This window comes from Equus asinus, chromosome 20 (genome assembly GCF_041296235.1).
Source record: "Equus asinus isolate D_3611 breed Donkey chromosome 20, EquAss-T2T_v2, whole genome shotgun sequence".
NCBI classification, from domain to species: Eukaryota; Metazoa; Chordata; class Mammalia; order Perissodactyla; family Equidae; genus Equus; species Equus asinus.
The window spans coordinates 34,369,455-34,387,794 of NC_091809.1; the positions used below are offsets into that span (position 1 = coordinate 34,369,455).

Sequence of the window (18,340 nt, forward strand, 5' to 3'; positions counted from 1 at the left end):
CAACGCCCCCTTTCCTCACCAGCGCGGCGACAGTATTCAGGGGTCAGCTGGGAGTGGTGAGGAGCCTCTGCCGTAGTCTCAGAGGATGTCTCTTCCTGGCGTTACTGCTGCTGCGGCAGGTTTTTTATTTTTGCACCGCAGCACAATGCAGAAGCCGAGGGAACAGACTACGCCCGAACCCCTACGGCAGCATCTCACTCCCTTTCGCGCCCCGCCTGCCCCCGCGCCCCCCAGGAGCCCCCGCCGCGCGTCCCTTGCCGCCCCCCCGCAGTGCACGTGCGCTCCCGGGACAACGGCAGGCGAGGCCTGGGCGCGCCCCCGCCCCCTCGGCCGCGCGCGCGCTCCGCCCGCCCTCCTCGCGCGTGCTCGTGCCCGCGGCGGCGGCGGCGCGCCTCTTCTCCCAGCTGCGGGCGTCGCGGGTGCAGGAGGAGGCGGAGCGAGAAGGCGGGCTCCGGCGGGCGCGCGCCGGCGAACGGGGCGGGGGCGCTGCGGGGGCGGCCCGAAGGCAGCTGGTGAGGGGCTCTGCCGCGGCAGACCCGCGTCCGCGGGGCCGACTCCGCGGGGGGCGGGCGAGCGTGGTGCGTGTCGGAGGTGGGGACTTGAGGCCGTGGCCCGGAGCCCGGCGTCCCCGCCCCCGAGCTGCCGGGGCGGCGAGGCGGGATGAGGCGCTGGCGCTGGGGGCGCCCGGCCGAGCCCCCGCGGCTGCCCTCGGCGGCCAGGCGCTAGGCTCGGCGGCGCGGGCGGTGCTCGGCGGCGGCGAGGAGGAGGAGGAGGAGGAGGGCGTCGGGCCCGGCGCCCGCGGAGGGCAGACACGGAGCGGCGAGCGGGGCGCAGCGACGCCGCGGCGGCGCGGCGGGGCCGCGGGGCTCGGTAAGGCGGGGGCCGCGGGAGGGCCGGGGGCGCCGGTGACGTGGGCAGGCGCCGCAGGCGAGGCTGCGGGGGCCTGCTTTCCTTTTGAGGAGAAATTGTTTTTAAAGTAAAGGTTCCAGATCGAATGTTCTTAGAGGACCATCTCGGATTTCCCCCAGACCCCCCCGGACTCGTTTGCCCAGCCTCCCGGGGTGGACTGCGCTCGCCTCTCCGGTTTGCCCGCGGCCTCGGCGGACGCGGGGTTCGGACGGATTCTGGCCTGCTGCAGTACTCTCCCCCGCCCGAGGCTCACGTCAAGCCAGAGCCGCGACTCCCGGGGAATGGGGACTCTGGGGACACGGGCTCTCCCCGGGGAGCGCTGCGCGAGCGTTTCCCTCCGCTGCCCACGGGCGACCCTGCGGTGCCGCCTCCCGGTGTGCAGGGCAGGTCGGGCAGAGGTCTGCCCGCAGGGACTCCCGTGGAGTTTTCTCTCTAGTCTTTTTAATTGACTGAGTTGCCGCTACATATTGGACTATACTGGTGACTTAGTGCCCTTTCCCCCCTTCAAGTCCCCCTCCATCCCCGTATCATGCCTTTCTAATTTGATGGCTTTAGTAAATATTTATGTTAAAGATTTTTGTAAACAGATCGCAAGAAAGGTAGGGAGAGGAAGTCAAACCTGATTTCTTAGCTTTAGTTTGCCTCTGGACCCTTTATAACTGCACCTTCTGTTGCTGAAGCTTGAAGGTGGAGGGGAGGAGACCCACAGCAGGATGCTTGGGATGCGGTTTCATAGTTATCTTTTAGGAAATGGAATTTGGATAATTATAATTTTGAGCTGCATGCAGAATTGCAATCTGCTTTTAAAGTGCTTGGGGCACTGCGTGATGCTACATGGATAGTTGGCAGCTGGGCCACATTGCATTGTTGTCAGCATCTCTTTTATTTTCCATTCTTTCAGAGTTTTATTTGGCACAGCTTTAGACCTTTTAAGTTAGTCTGAATGGGAATAACTTCTGATACCTTGGTTGCTTTTTTAAACGTTGTTTATATTCGTAGTTGTGTTGGAAGAAGAAAAAGCACATGGTGCTAGAGTACGGTGGCTCTGAGAGTCCAGAAAATGTGCTAGTTTGATTCATAATTGAATTTGTTGTTGTAATATTTTTGGGTAGGGATCGTTGTGATTCATTAATATATTTTTCCTTATTGGGTAAATTGAAGTCTAACTCGGAATCTTGACCTTTGCTCCTTGGACTAGAGAGTGAAGGAGATAGAAGCTTTAATTGCTGCTGCAGCATGACCCCAAAGTTTTCCAGGTACTCATTGGGTTGAATTTTTAATAGGGCTTTTTGTGAAGATGGGGTATTATGATGTTGTGATTTCCATTTTCAAGAATATCTGGAGTCTGCTTCATTCCTAATGTTAGATATGGTGATGCTTTATAGAGCAAGTCTCCAGAATCGTATGAGGTTGGAACTGTGCTCAAACCAGTTATCTTCATACCATCGTCCCCATAGCAGTCCCTGGAATAAAGCAGCACTTTGGACAGAGGCTTGTCCAGCCACAGCTGGGGTGGAAACCCAGTTTACTGTATGGTGGTACACGTTGAGGTGGGTGATAGGGCGGAAGTGGGCCAGAGAGGAAATGTTAGTTGGAAGAACCTTCTTCAGTTATATAACTGTTGTGTTTTCCAGGGAGAGTCTAAGAAGCAGCTAGGCAGGCTCAACTGTCATTAGAGGCTTTGATGTTGGTTTGAATTCCAGGAGTTATGTTCCTTTTCTTTTCTTTTCCCAGCCCCCACATAATTTTCCAATCACCAGAAGCTGTTCTGCAGTTGGGCTAAGACTTTAATGGCAACACGTTCATCTCTACTTCTCCCTCTCTTCTTCTCTCTTTACACGACTTACTCAGCAGTGTTTTCCCTTCCCAAGCTGGCCTGGGTGTACATGTCTGCACGGTGTACATGGATTTGCTGTTGACTGCAAATGCATTTAACAAATGTCAAGGACTAGCAACTATTTTCTTCAGAAGACTGTGGTAGCAGAAGGAAAATGGAATGAAATGAACTAAACATTGTTCATTGTATTTTAAAGATTATGTTGTTATGTTGCATTTTAGAGATTATGACTGACATTCTTGAGAATTTTTAGCATTTATTTTTAGCATCATGAATGTGAACTCTGATGTCCATCGAAGTAGTTAAGAGGCACAAGGACTTGAAACCAGGTCGTGGTTGTAGTTCTGCCACTGACTAGCTGTGTGGCATGGTACTTTCTTTGGGCAAATTATTTACATTTCTGAGCTTGTTTTCCTTGTGTATAAAATAGAGATGAGAAGGCTTGCACTGTCTTCCTTAAGGAGTTGTGAAGGATCAGATGAGAGAAAGGATGTGAAAATGCTTTGCAAAACTTTTTATACGTGTTAAGATGTTACTGTTATTACATGTAAACTTAGTGTTTAACTGTTTTAAATATTTTAACATCAATTTTAAAAATGCACATAAGGAGTGAGAATGTGTAAACTCTCTCCCAGTTCCAAAATTTTGTAATTCTATCTCATTCTTAGGAAATCTATATGTAAGACCTACAGTTTTGGACTCTTTGGAATTTCCACTTATTCTGGACAGGTGTCAAGTTTATTGAGACTTTGAACTTCTTTAAAGTATCCTTTCTAAATATTAAAGGAGGTTATAAGTTAGGATTGTAAGAAGAGCTGTTTAGTTAACAATTATTTTATATTTGTCTGTATTATTTATCACAGAAGTTGTCAAAATTCAGTCTGTAGGCCAAATTTGGCCCACAGCTTTTTTGTATAGGCTGTGAGCTAAGAATGATTCAACAATTTTTAAATGGTTGAAAAAAATCAAAAGAAGATTTCATGACGTGTGTCAGTTATGTGAAATTCACAGATTAGTGTCCATAAATAAGGTTTCATTGGAACACAGTCACACTCATTTGTTTGCGTGTTGTTTGTGGCTGTGTTGGCAGTACAACAGGAGAGTCGAGTTCTTGTGACAGAGACAATATGGCCTACAAAACCTAAAATATTTTTCTAGCCCTTTACAGAAAAAGTTTGCCAACCCCTGACTTAGGACTTAAAATCTTTTGCTTTACTTAGCACAAGCATTATTTCCTGTCCTAGCATTTATAGGAGTTAAGACCCCTGGAAAGGGACTAATGATTGCTTTGGAGCCAGATAGACTTGTGTTCGAATGCCGGCTGTGATATAAACACTGGTCCTGGAGAGACTAACGCTGGTGCCTCAGGCACCTCTTTTGTAATCAGAGAATAACAATAAAATCTATTTTAGAAGGTTGTAGTGATGGTTAAGTGAAATGATACATGTCAAGGCTTAATATGATATAAGCATAGAGTAAGCACTCACTAAGTCATAATGATGGGGATTATAAATTCTAGTCTGAACAATATGCTAAAATATATGTCACCTTTGTTCCACCAGATTATAGAGTTGTTCTCCTGAGTGGTATGCTACTTGTTACCGAATTTTCTCCTTTACTGAAACCATTACTTTAGTTAATAGCTGATAATTGGAATAACTTGAGAAATTTCCCATATGTTATACTGTATTGTTATTAATCACTTGCTTATGATGATTAAGAATGGGTAGAAACTTTTAGATCTAAACCTCAGAACCTGTGCCCTTCTGGAGGCTGGGATTGTGTCATAGCCATGTGTGTAATAAAATAATAATTGCTAAAAAAAAAAAAAAGGGAATGAGTGGAAAGCTAATTCTGCCATATTTTTCCCAGATCCTGGTACTATTCTGTTTGTAAAAGGAATTTAAATATCACTTTTATTTTGGTACTGGTATTTTTTTTGAGAAGGATATGTGAGAAAAGCCTGTTTTAATTTGGCCAGGGTTAGATAACTTTTCCTTACGTGTCTGGTACACTCTTAAGCCTTATGATTTGCATTATCATCTCTCTAACATCCCCTTCAGAGTTGAAATAATAAAACTTAATTTTTTTTCTAAAGATAGACCTAGTTTACTGTCTAGAGACTTTGATATTAAGTTGCTTTTTGAAGTATTTGGTTTAAATTATCTTACAATTGAGAAATTAGATGTGCTTCTCAACTTCAAGTGCTCGTTTATTTAGCATTATTTTCAAACTAAGAGTGAGCAAATAAACAGAGACCATTGTTCTGACTGAGTTAAAGAAAACAGAATTGGGGTCATTGTGGCTCTTGCAGTCCTACAAATTGTGCAGTTTCGTGCCTTGGGTGATTCTTAAAAGCTGTGGGGTGATTCCGGGGAGATATGGGAGGGCACTAATGTTCTCCTACTGTCCTTGGTGGAACTGTGGGATGGAGGCAGAGGGGTCTGTCCATGAGACCATAGAGCAGCACCCCTGGACATTAAACTACAGGGTTCTAATTGGAGCATCTCAAAAAAGGTAGAGTCCTAAAGAAGACCCACTGTCATCAGGAGACAGTATTTTCTTTCGAGGTTAAAACAAATAATGAAAAAAAAAAAAAAACCAATCAGAGATTTCCTGTCTGGAGAGATGAAGATTGAGAGGAAATATTCTCCAAGGTAGTAAAATGTGAAGATTTGATCAAATAGATGTTTACGGTTTCACAGTATACCCAGACAAGGGGACCTTCCTTGGTATTTAAAGGAGATTGTTTTAGGACAAGTAAAAGGAAGTGAGAAATGAGATGTTTGGTTTAATTTCTCATAACAAATATGTGAACTAGAATGAAAGTAGAATTCTGGTTTTCAAAGAGATCCTATTATTTGGCTTATAGTAATATATCCATTTCCTCCCTTGTTTTATACCATGGATTATAATGTACATTAATATTGGAGGTTGTGGAGATGGAAAAAAGCATTGAGAGGAAAAGCGTGTGCGACCCATACATTATGAAAGTGTTATGTTTACGTTGTCTCTACTAGAAAAGCTAGGCACCATACTCTGGGAAAGAATTTTAAAGTAAATATTCCATTCTTTTGCCCTTAAAATAGTAAAATCTTTATTATCCGGGGTGTAGCGTTGTGATCTTGGGCAGGCCATTTGACTGCATTGTTTTTATTCCCTTGTGTGTATGATGGAAACAATAATTCCTGTTCCTCTTTTCGTTGAAGGGATATGTGGTAAAAGGACTCTTAAGATGAGTAGCATTTTCAACGACTTTGAAGAACATATGTGAAGTTCAGTAATTTGCTAGTATATTAAGCACAGACAAATAAATGAAGTAACCTTTAACAAAGAAAGGAGATTTGAACTTGAAGTCAGAGGACCTGGGTTCTTGTTTTTTGCTATGCTGTAAATAGTTGGTGACTTTGGGCAGGTAATTCCTCTCTCAGAACCTCATTTTCCTTATATCTAAAAAGAGGAGTCAGACTAGAGCTCTCTAAGATCCAGTGTTGTTCCACAATTCTGTGTCTGATTTTTTTTAAAAAGTAGATACCATCCTCTTGCACTTGCCCGGTTTCCATTGACCTTCTACCCAAAGAGAACCTGACAGTCCTTATTAGTTATTTTATATTCAGAGGTCTTCCAGATACAAAAGCAGTCATGGCTCCAGTAGGATGAGGGAAACCGAATCTCTTTTATCAGTGAACTGAAAAGTATCCACTTGAGTACATATTATGTATTTTGTACCAATCTAGATGCTGTGGAAAACAGATATGAAAGAAGGTGACCTTGAGTCTCTGCCCTCAGGAAGTGTTCATTTCATTGGGAAGATAAACTATATGATGAAAAAGAATGTTATAAAAGAGTAGGCAAGGGGACAGTGGGATGATGCCTGATCTGGCAGTTCGAGGACTTGGCATCTACTGTTGGAGAAGATACTTTGTGGCCTTGTACATTTGCAAAGTGAGCTTCGTAGACTCCCTCCAGCTCTGAAATTTGGTTATGTTCTATTTGACAAAGAAGCAGCAGCTCTAAGTCAGCCTATCAGGAGACAACCCACATGAGAACTGCTAATTCTAGGGCAGATTTTTACACTTATTCTGTGTAATTGCTTGATTTACTAGATGGAAGGAAAGAGTTTAATTAGCTAGAAATGCATTCACGAAATGCAAATACCAACTTTTTTTCTGAAAAGTCGAGCATGTGAGAAGTGACTAGAGACCGAAGTGTCCCTGCTTCTGGGGCAATAAATTTGTGCGCTGGATCTCATTCATTTTTGCCTTCTTAAGGCCTTGAGTCTTGCACGTACTTTGCTTCCTAAATTATCACTCTCTCCTTACTGCATCGTCTCCTCCAGTGCTGCGTCCACGCGGTATATTACTTGCAGCAGTGATTCCTTGTTCACCAGATGTTGTTTTCTGCGGCTTCCTTTCAGTAATAGGACCCTCAAGTTTCATCTGGACAAATGGCTACCCAACTAGACTACGTTTCCCACCCTCTCTTATAGCTAGATGTGGCCGTCTGACTTTGGCTAAATGGATGTGACCAGAAGTAATGTGTGCGATTTCTGGGTCACGGCCTTTGAAAGGAAGCTAGTTGCCTCTACTATCTCTTTCTCCCTTTTGGTGGAGAAGAGTGTAGTGCTGGTGCACGTTATTCAACCTTGCAGGTGAGAGCAACGCTTTACTGGGATATGGATCAATAAGATGGATCCTTGGATGATCTCATGGAGCAGAGACACCTACTCTGGTAGGTGCTCTGTAGGTGCTAGGTTCACCTACACGCACCTAGCAGTTCATGAGCCGTGGACTGCTCATTTATCTCTCGATGGTTAAGTGCGAGAGGAATAAAATTATATTTTGTGTGAGCCACTAATCCTTTAACTGAATAAATCACCTCTCTGAAACCATGCTCTCCTCCATCTTCTGATTCCCTTCAGCTGTTGCCCAATTTCTTTGTCCCCTTTTGCAGTAAGAGTTGTTTATATTTGCTCTGCTTCCTTACCACTTATTCTCTCTTTAGCCTGATCCATTTGAGCTCTCACCACTCCCCTGAAATTGTTCTTTTTTTTTTTCTGCTTTATCTCCCCAAATCCCCCCGGCACATAGTTGTATATCTTAGTTGTGGGTCCTTCCTGTTGTGGCCTGTAGGATGCCTCCTCAGCGTGGCCTGATGAGCAGTGCCATGTCCGTGCCCAGGATCTGAACCGGCGAAACCCTGGGCTGTCTTGGCGGAGCGAGCACGAACTTAACCACTCGGCCATGGGGCCGGCCCCCCGATTGTTCTTAATCAAGGCTTTAATGATCTGTATCTTGCCAAAGCCAGTGATCAGTTCAGTGTTTCTATCTTATTGACCTCCCACCAGCATTTCACATTGGCCGACTACTTCCTCTGACCTCTTAGCTGCTCATTTTCTGTCTTTTTGCCAGCTTATCTGACTCCCGTCCCTAAAATTTGCAGGTGATTTTATCCATTTTCATGGTTTCAAATACCATTTGTATGCTGATGAGGCCCAAATTCCTATCTCTCCTACTATTTTTTCCCCTTGAGCTCTAGACTCATCTAACTCCATTCCTCCACTTGGATGTGGAGACACCTCAAATGTAGGGTGAACAAAGCAGAACTGTGAATTACTCTTTCTTTCGTTTGCTACTCCCTCTACCTCTCCTGAATCTTCACTGCCTCCGTAAGTGGTACCACCACCTGCTCAGTTGTGCAGGCCAAAACCTTTGGAGTCATCCTCCATTTTTTTCCTTCTCATCTCAGTGTGAAGGCCTGTCAGCTCCACCTTCAGGATATAAACTGGACCTGACTACATCTCATTTTTCTCACTGTTAAAAACCTAGGCCAGTAGCCTTTCTCCTCTGGAAAACTGCCGAGAGGCTTCCCTGCCTCTGCTTTTGTCTTCATCCTCCTCACCTGCCTCATACACAGGAGCAAAACAATAATGTTAAATGTTAATCAGATCATATCATCTGCCTACTGGCTTTCCAGTACACTTAACACTAAAATGAAACTTAAAATTTTGTCATGGAAACAAAGCCTCCATTTTGGCCACTTATGAGGCCCTATATCAGTGGTCCTCAGCTGGGGAAGATTTTCCCCTTGGGGAACATTTGGCAGTGTGTGGAGACATTTTTGTTTCTCAGGACTAAGGATGGCAGGGTGGGGGGAGTGTGCTGCTGGCATCTAGTGGTTAGAGGCCAGGATGCTGCTAAACATCCTACAATGCACAAGACAGCCCCCAACAACAAAGAATGATAATAGTCCAGAATGTCTGTAGTGCATGATTTGGCCCCTAGCTTCCTTTCCAACCTCATCTTCCTCTGTTCTCTCTTTTGTTCACTGGGCTGCAGTCACAGTGATGTTCTTTCTTTTTTCTTAATAGACTTTATTTTTTAGAGCAGTTTTAGATTCACAGCAAAATTGAGTGGAAGCTACAGAGATTTCCCATATACCGCCTGCCCTCACACAGGCACGGTCTCCATTATTATCAGCGTTCCCCCACCAGAGTGGTGCATTTGTTAGTGGATGAACCTACATCGACACATGATTATCACCCAAAGCCTGTAGTTTATATTACCGTTCACTCTTGGTGTTGTACATTCTATGAGTTTGAACACATTTAAATGATGTATATCCCCCATTATGGTATCATACAGAGTAGATTCACTGACCTAAAAATCCTCTGCTCTCCTAGTCATCTCTCACCTCTTCCCCAATCCCTGACTAGCAGTGATCTGTTTAATGAATCGGTAGTTTTGCCTTTTGCAGAAAGATAGTTGGAATCATACAGTATGTAGTTTTTTCAGATTGGCTTCTTTTCACCTACTAATATGTATTTAAGTTTCCTCCATGTCTTTTCATGGCTTGATAGCTCATTTCTTTTTAGCACTGAATAATATTCCATTGTCTGGATGTACCACAATTTATCCGTTCCCTACTGAAGGACGTGTTGGTTGCTTCCAGGTGTTAGTGATTATGAGTAAAATTGCTATAAACATCCATGTGCAGATTTTTTGTGGACATAAGTTTTCACTTCCTTTGGGTAAATTCCACGGAGTGCGGTTGCTGGGTTGTATGGTAAGAGTATGTTTAGTTTTATATGAAACTGCCAAACTGTTTTCCAAAGTGGCTGTACAATTTTGCATTCCCACCAGCAGTGAATGAGAGAGTTCCTGTGGCTCCACGTCATTGCTAGCACTTGGTGTTGTCAGTGCTCTGGATCTGGCCCTTCTGATAGATGTGCAGTGGATGATGTTCTTCTTTATCCCTTGAACAAGCTAAGCACATACCTTCTCAGGGATTTGCAATTGATGTTTCTTTTGCTTAGAACGTATGTCCTCCCGATCTTTCACGACTGCCTTCTGCTCCTTCTCCAGAGAGGCCTTTGTGATTACCTCTGTACGTGCAGCTCCCCAAGCTCTCTCTTCCACATTATCCTGTTTTGTCTTCTTCATATTAGTTTATTATTTATTTGCTTAAGTGTTTCATTTCTAATCCCCTTCTCCACAAGCTGTTTGAGGGGCAGGGGCTTTGTCAAGATATGTGCTGTATCCCAGCCTTCCTGCTTGATAACTGTTTGTCAGTGGCTGAGAGGTGCCTGAGTCCATCATGGGAATGGAAGACTGTTTTCAGTGATAATGATAAATCAAAGGATCCAACTGGGAGCAGTAGGGAAGGTTATGAATTTCTGGAGGATGGGAAAAAAAATCCCTTGAGACAAGGCTGCTTCAACCTTTATTTAGTAATTCATTTTGTAGAATGGAGGAATTCACCTCCGTTTTTGTGAGGCGGCAAATGACAAGAGTAAGCTGATAGACAGCAGGAACTTTTTAAGAAAGGGAGGTTACTTCAGGGTTTAACTTTCGTTTTGCCTTGGGTCTTATACCACTTGTCTCTGCATATAGAGCTGCATGTTGATAATATTATTGAGTACTGCAGTTCCACAGGCCTCTATGGAGTGTGTGGTCTTACCTTTCCCCAATATCAGAATTCCTCCCACATTATCTTTGGAAGATAATCATCTACCCTCTGCTTCTGTGTGTTCAGGGTCTGAAAACTCAGTTACTCATAACTGACAGCCCAACTCTTTTTGAAAGAGTTCTTGTTTAAAAATTCCTCATTATATTAAAATGGAGTGTACCACCCCACATTTCCAACACCACACAGACCTGCTTTATTTTTCAAGTGATAATTCTTTAGCTGTCATGTGAAAAATGGCTAGTTCTTTTATCTTCCCACCAGCCTTTTCTCTTTCCAGGCTAAATGTACTCATTTTCTTCAATTATTCCTCATGTGACAAAGTTTTTAGACTGTTTTTTAGGCCCATCCCTAAGATTTTTGGGAGTCAGGGCAAGAATACAGATGGAAGTCCATATGCTATATGTCTAAAAATTTACAAGTTATAAATCAAGTTAATTGGTAAAGATGTTCCATTCCCTACCTTAACAAGTAAAACTTCATAATAACCTAAATTAGAGTCAAACAGAGAATTCTCAGACACCTCTGAGTTCTGCTCCGGAACACGGTCAAGTGCAGAGAACCAGCTTCCAACCAGAGATCCCTTTCTCACTCCAGGCTTCTTGCATGAGGAAGTTTGCATGTGCACGTGTGTAGACTCTCCAGCCCACACATCCCCACACACCTTTCAGGCAGCAGCTCTTTGACCATCCCTGGGCCCTGGGTATAAATACTCATGGTGGGTTGTCTGCCCCAGGAGAGGCAACTCAGGGAAGAGGCCTGAGCAGACCCTGGAAGTTGGCAGGAAATTCTGGGGTCCTGGGCAAGATGAGGGCTGTGGTGTGTAGGCCGTAGGTGGGCACACCTTTTAGACCCTGAGAACAACTGGCCCCATGGTCAAGGTTGTGGCCACAGGGATGCCAGTGTATGGCCCTCCAAAGCTCCAGGCCCAGGATAGGGTTCCCTGTTGCTTAGGAGTAAGGTAGTACTGTTCTAACAGAGTCAAACTCTAGTCTTGATTCTGTTTGCCAGAGCAGGTTATCGTAGAAAATGTTAAATTCCCTCTTCCAGTGCTCCAAATTAGACATCATATTTTAATTAGAGCTTCCTAACCCGTCTGCCAGGCAGTGCTCCGAATGCCTTACAGATGGGCCAGAAATACTAATTTCCTTAGTTCTCAGAGAGGATTGTCAGTGACAGTGACAAGAGCTTCTAGGCTGACCACTACTGGCTACTAGCAGCATGGCTTATTTACTCCAGTGTTCCTACACCCATACGGTCACTTGTTGTATGTGTCATAAGTGAAAAAGATTGGGAAACTCTGCTCTAGACTGATGTATGGTGACTGTGCGGGTCTTGTAGTGTAAAATATTTTACATGCAGAATTTAAGAGCATTTTTTATCAATATCATTATTTGTTCCACCTGACAGTATTGGAGGCGTCAAGGTAGGTGTGTGCCCTTCTTATTAATGAGGATATCGATCCAGGTTAAATGGCTTAATGTAGCTACATATTCTCACTCAAGTAGGGCAGTTGAAACTAGAACTCCATTCTTCTGACTCTTATTTTGGTATATTCTCTCTATTAACCCAAATTGGTTTTCTTGTATCTTTTTTTTGGATAGCCTATCACTTCTGACTCATTTAGGGCATGCAGGTGGTTACATATTTTAGAGTTTTTCTATCTCAACTTCTGTTATGTTGTCTCCCTTTATTGTTACTTTTTAACTTAAAGACTCATCTTTACATTTAATCTCTATTAAATGGTGTTATTTTTATGTGATTCAAACAACTGATCGAGTGTCTTGAAACTTGATTCTGCGTTATCCATTTTGATAGCTCTCCTCTCTGGATTAGTGTCCTATTTATTTATTACAGTGGTGTTTGTCTGAAATGTTCACTGAGTCCTTTATAGAAGATTAGATTACATTAAGGCAGGAAGATGCGAAATACAAACCAGTTATAATAAAAAAGTTCTTAAAATGTAAATTCACTTCCTTTTTTGTTTAGTGTCCACTTTGTATTGATGTTTATAAATGTTATTTTATTTAAACCTCAGGAAAGTGTTGTCACTTGCTCATGTTCACTAAGTGGTATATTGTCAGAACTCTAATCTAGGTCTGTTTGACCTCAAAGCCCTTGTCCTTTCCTCAGTACTACTCCATAAATAATGTGAAATGATTTCTAAACATTTAACTGGGGCTAGGAAAGGGATATTTCCCAGATTTGTATTCTTACATTTGGAGTACATAATTCTGTGTTAACTCATGCATAGGACAGGCCCCATCCATTCCTGCCCCCCAAGAATTATCTGGTCTAAATGTCTGTAGTGCCGGGATTGAGACTAAAGGTTTTAAGTAGTCAAGACTTTACTTTGAATCTTTGAATGTGTGTATCTTTAGCTGACTCTATTGTGGTGATAGGTATTAGAATGTATGAGAGAGATGGAACTCCTGTGCCTCCATAGTTTATGTTCTTAATTTCTCTCCCTACTTGGAAGCAGGTTGTCAGTGAGAGTAGAACATGACGTTTATCTGTTTAAATTCTGTATTGCTTCTAGAGAATCTGGGATTTAATGCTGAAGGCTTTCTGAATGGTGCAAGGTAGGCTTTTTATGTTTTAATGCTTGTTTTTATTGGAACTTTTGATGGGAAAAAAAACCTTGTGAAACGAGGCTAGCTTTTGTGTATTGACTTGCTAACTAGCATGCAAGTTCTTTCTCTTTTCTCTTGTTTTTGAGTTCCAAGGCATGACCAGAACTTCATTGTAGCACTTTTCTCAATGTCTTCTCACTTACTTTCCCAGACTTATTTTTGTGTTGCTTTGATCTAGATTGTCATACCTACCTTCTTAAACTTAAGTTTCATTGTGTCACTCTGAGTAATCAAGAACCATCAGAGGTTCCCTGGTCCTACGGTAATTATTAAACTCTCTTGCTTGATTTTCAAGGAAAGCTTTTTTATTATCCTCAATTCAGGATTCAGTTTCACTCAATGGTAAAATCTGTCTTGCTGATCTTATCGGTAGCTACTTATGTTATTGCTGACATTATTTAATTATTATTGATATGTCAGGAACTATTCTAAGCCCCTTACAAGTATTATCTGGTTTAATCAGCACAGTTGCCTCTTGAAGTAGTTACTCATACTAATTTTTTTTATTGTGGTAAAATTTATGTAACAAAGTTTACCATCTTAACCATTTTTAAGTGTGCAGCTCAGTAGTTTTAAGTATATTCACATTGTTGTGAAACAGATCTCCAGAACTTTTTCATCTTGGAAGACTAATGCTCTATGCCCATTAACAACAACTCATTTCTCCCTCCCGACAGCTCCTGGTAACCATCATTCTGCTTTCTGTTTCTGTGAATTTGACTAGTGTAGATACCTCATATAAGTGGCATTGTACAGTATTTGTCTTCTTGTAACTGACTGACTTTGCTTAGTATAATGTCCTCAAGATTCATCTGTTTTGTAGTGTGTGACAAGATTTCCTTCCTTTTTAAGGCGGGGTAATATCTATTGTATGTGTATGTCACATTTTGTTTTATCCATTAATCCATGATGGACGGTTGGGTTGTTTCCACTTCTTGCCTATTGTGAATAGTGTTACTGTGAACATGGGTGTGCAAATATCTTTGAGATCCTGCTTTCAATTCTTTTGGATATATACCCAAAAGTAGAATGGCTGGACTATATGGTAAACTCTATTTTTAATTTTTTAAGGAACTGCCATACTGTTTTCTACAATAGCTGTACCATTTTACATTTGCACCAACAGTGCACAAGGGTTCCAATTTCTCCACATTCTTGTTAATGCTTGTTCTTTTTTTTTTTTGTTAATAGCCATGCTAATGGATGTGAGGTGATAGCTCATTGTGGTTTTGATCAGCATTTGCTTAATGATGGTGATATTGAGCATTTTTTCATATGCTTATTGGCCACGTGTGTCACCTTTGGAGAAATGTCTATTCAAGTCCTTTGTCCATATTTTAAATCAGGTTGTTTGTTGTTTGAGGTGTTAGAGTTCTTTATATATTCTGGATAGCAGTCTCCTACCAGATATATGATTTCAAATATTTTCTCCCGTTTCATGGGTTGCCTTTTCACTCTGTTGATAGTGTCATGTGATGCACAAAAGTTTTTAGTTTTGATGAAGTCCGAATTATCTCTTTTGTCTTGTATTGCCTGTACTTTTGGTTTCATATCCAAGAAATTATTGCCAAATCGAATGTTGTGAAGCTTTTCTCCTATATTTTCTTCTACGAGTTTTATAGTTTTAGCTCTTTTGTTTGGATCTTTGATCCAGTTTGAGTTAATTTTCTGTATAGTGTAAGTATGAGTCCAGTTTCATTTTTTTGCATGTAGATGTTCAGTTTTCCCAATACCATTGTTGAAAAGATTGTCCTTTCCCAATTGAGTGGTCTTGGCACGCTTGCTCAAAATCATTTATCCATATATACGAGTACTCATACCGATTTTATAGATAGGGTGATTGACATTGAGGTGTGACTGATAGACAATGTTAACACATTTTTAAGAAAACTTAGTTAACTTCAAAGTAATCTATTTATTTGGTACAGTAAGATGAAGAAGGTTTTTAGGATTATGAGGTCTTTTTTGTGTGGTAGTCTTCTACCAGGAGAATAAATATCAGTAATTTTGCACCCCAGTTCTGGAGGTTGCCAACTCCATGTACTAAGCCAGTGATTTTGAAACTCTTTTAGCAACAAAACCCTTTTTTTCCTCTAACAAAATCTTAGATGAACTTCCAGTGTTTCTACAGATAACTAGTATTTTGTTAGTATATATAATCATCTAAAAAACCAGTGTATAATATTCACCTATTTTTGCTAATTGATGATAACACAGGTTCATGCATTTGTGGTTTCCAGTGTGTTGAAAATATGTGCATGCACTATGTTTTTAAAAATTTGTACCTATTAAAGTTTTAAAAATAGGTAATGACGTGTGGGAACACCTTCAAATCAAATGTTTGCGGCACGCCTGAAGCTCTGCCGTGGATGTCAGTGTGAAAAACAGTAGCTTTTTTAGGTATCTTTGAGATTCACCTTGTGATTATAGAGAACCGTGTTTCTCTATGCAAAGTTAACTAGAGTGTTAAATATGAGAAGGTCTTGACTTCTTTAGTGCTGAGATGTGACGCTAATTGAATAGCATAATTCTAGCCCACACCAACTTTTTTTCATTTCTCTGCTAAGGATAAGTGTCAAAAGACATTTCGTTTTTCTGTATACCCTAAAGTAGTTTAAACTTAAGCCCAATGCACATCTTGTATTTTCTGATACTGAAGTTGATAAAGATATCAGAATTTTTGTACTTAGTTGTAAGAATTTTATTCTTTGAGATTTATTTTTAATTTAACTATGTCAGCAGCATTTGTTAACTTTGTGATGGAAGATAGTAATTTTGGGTTTCAGCATTCTTAGATAAAGTAAGGTCTTCAAGAAACAAATCGTTCTTTTTTAAAAAAGTTCTTTTTCCTAGTGGAGTGTCTCCCATGAATTTACCATATTTATAATGAAATGTACTGTTTTTTAAAGCTATAATCATTACCTAATTACTGTGTAATGGCATTAAGTAATTTTGCAGAGTCCAAGATGCTTGAAAATTGGTGTAGCTGGGTGACATTTTTTTGTTTTAAAGATTTTATTTTTTTCCTTCTTCTCCCCAAAGCCCCCCAGTACATAGTTGTATATTCTTCGTTGTGGGTCCTTATAGTTGCGGCATTGGGTGACATTTTAAATTTGGCAACAGTAACGAATACTGACTCCTGTTTAGGATGTATAATACAAGTGTTGGAAAAAGGTTTTTTTTTGGTTTGGTTTGATTTCTTTTATGCTCTTTTTTTAAAGCATTTTTGTTCTGCCTTTTTGAGATATAACTGATATATAATATATGTAAGTTTAAGGTGTACAGTTTGATTATTTGATACACGTATATATTGTGAAATGGTAATCACAATAAGATTAGTGAATATCTCCATCCTCTCACATAGTTACCATTTTTTTTTTTGGTGTGGTGATAACATTTAGGATCTACTCTCTTAACATGTTCAATGTAGTCAACATGCTGTATGTTAGATTCCCAGAACATACTCATTTTATAGCTGGAAGTTCATATCCTTTGACCAACATCTCCCCATTTCCCTCAGCCTAGCCCCTGGCAAACACTATTCTACTCTCTATTTCTGTGAATTTGACTTTTTTATATTCCATGTGTAAGTGAGAACATACAGTATTTGTCAAGATCCATCCATGTTGCAAAAGACAGGATTTCCTTTTTATGGCTGAATAATATTCCATTGTATATATACACCAGATTTTCTTTATCCATTCATCTGTCTTATGTTCTTTCTATGTCTTAGCTATTGTGAATAATGATAAAATGAACAGGGGGGTGCAGAAACTTCTTTGAGATAGTGATTTCATTTCCTTTTGATTTATACCCAGAAATGGGATTGTGGGATCATATGGTAGTTCTATTTTTAATTTTTTGAGAAATCTCCATATTGTTTTCCATAATGGCTGCACCAAATGGCGTTCCCACCAACGCTGCACAAAGGTTCTGTTTTTTTCAGAAATACCTGTCTTTTTGATAATAGTCATTCTAACAGGTGTGAGGGATAGCTCATTGTGGTTTTGATTGTATTTCCCCGATGATTAGTGATGTTGAACATCTTTTCACTTACCTGTTGGCCATTTGTATATCCTTTTTGGAAAAATATCTATTCATGTCCTCTGCCCATATTTCCTCTCCACCTTTTTTTTTTTTTTTTTTTGAGGAACATTAGCCCTGAGCTAACGGCTGCCAATCCTCCTCTTTTTTGCTGAGGAAGACTGGCCCTGAGCTAACATCCGTGCCCATCTTCCTCTACTTTATATGGGGGATGCCTACCACAGCATGGCTTCCAAGTGGTGCCGAATCCGCCCCCAGGATCCTAACCAGCGAACCGCAGGCCGCAGAAGCGGAACATGTGCACTCAACTGCTGTGCCACTGGCCTGGCCCCCTCCCCATTTTTTAATCAGACTGTAAAAAATCTTTTTCTTTTTTGACTTTGTTGTTGGCTCATTTGGGAAAACAAACACATTCCCATATGCGTGTTCAACTGTACTCTCTTTTGGGGATACATTCTGACTTGACATTTTAAACACTTCCCAAAGTGTATAAAACTGTGTTTTGAAACGGTTTTATTTTTATTTATTTATTTATTTTGATTAAAAAAATTTCTTATTGCAGTAATATTGGTTTATACCATTATGTAACGTTCAGGTGTACATTGTAATATATTTCGAATTCTGTGTAGATTACATCACGTTCACAACCCAAAGACTAATTACAATCCATCACCACACACATGTGCCTAATCATTCCTTTCGCCCTGCTCACTCCCCCCTACCCCTCTGGTAACCACCAATCCAATCTCTGTTTTTATTGTGTGTGTTTGTCGTTGTTTTTATCTTCTACTTATGAGTGAGACATGGTATTTGACTTTCTCCCTCTGACTTATTTCACTTAGCATAATGCCTTGAAGGTCCATCCATGTTGTCACAAATGGCCGGATTTCATAGTTTCTTATGGCTGAGTAGTATTCCATTGTGTGTATATACCACATCTTTATCCATTCCT

At 41.2% G+C, this 18,340-nt stretch overlaps 1 protein-coding gene across 2 annotated transcripts in view; it reads left to right on the forward strand.

Annotated features, from left to right (window-relative positions):
- Positions 1–403: 403 nt before the first annotated feature.
- The window catches only part of ARHGAP32 (Rho GTPase activating protein 32), a 319,072-nt gene continuing 301,135 nt past the window's right edge, over positions 404–18,340 (forward strand). The window contains exon 1 of one of the 2 annotated variants that reach the window (XM_070489929.1): positions 404–512. The gene's annotated coding sequence lies outside the window, so the exon portion shown is untranslated. Of the gene's footprint in view, positions 513–735; positions 871–18,340 lie in introns of those variants that run through there. The other variant, XM_044751953.2, reaches the window with a different exon arrangement.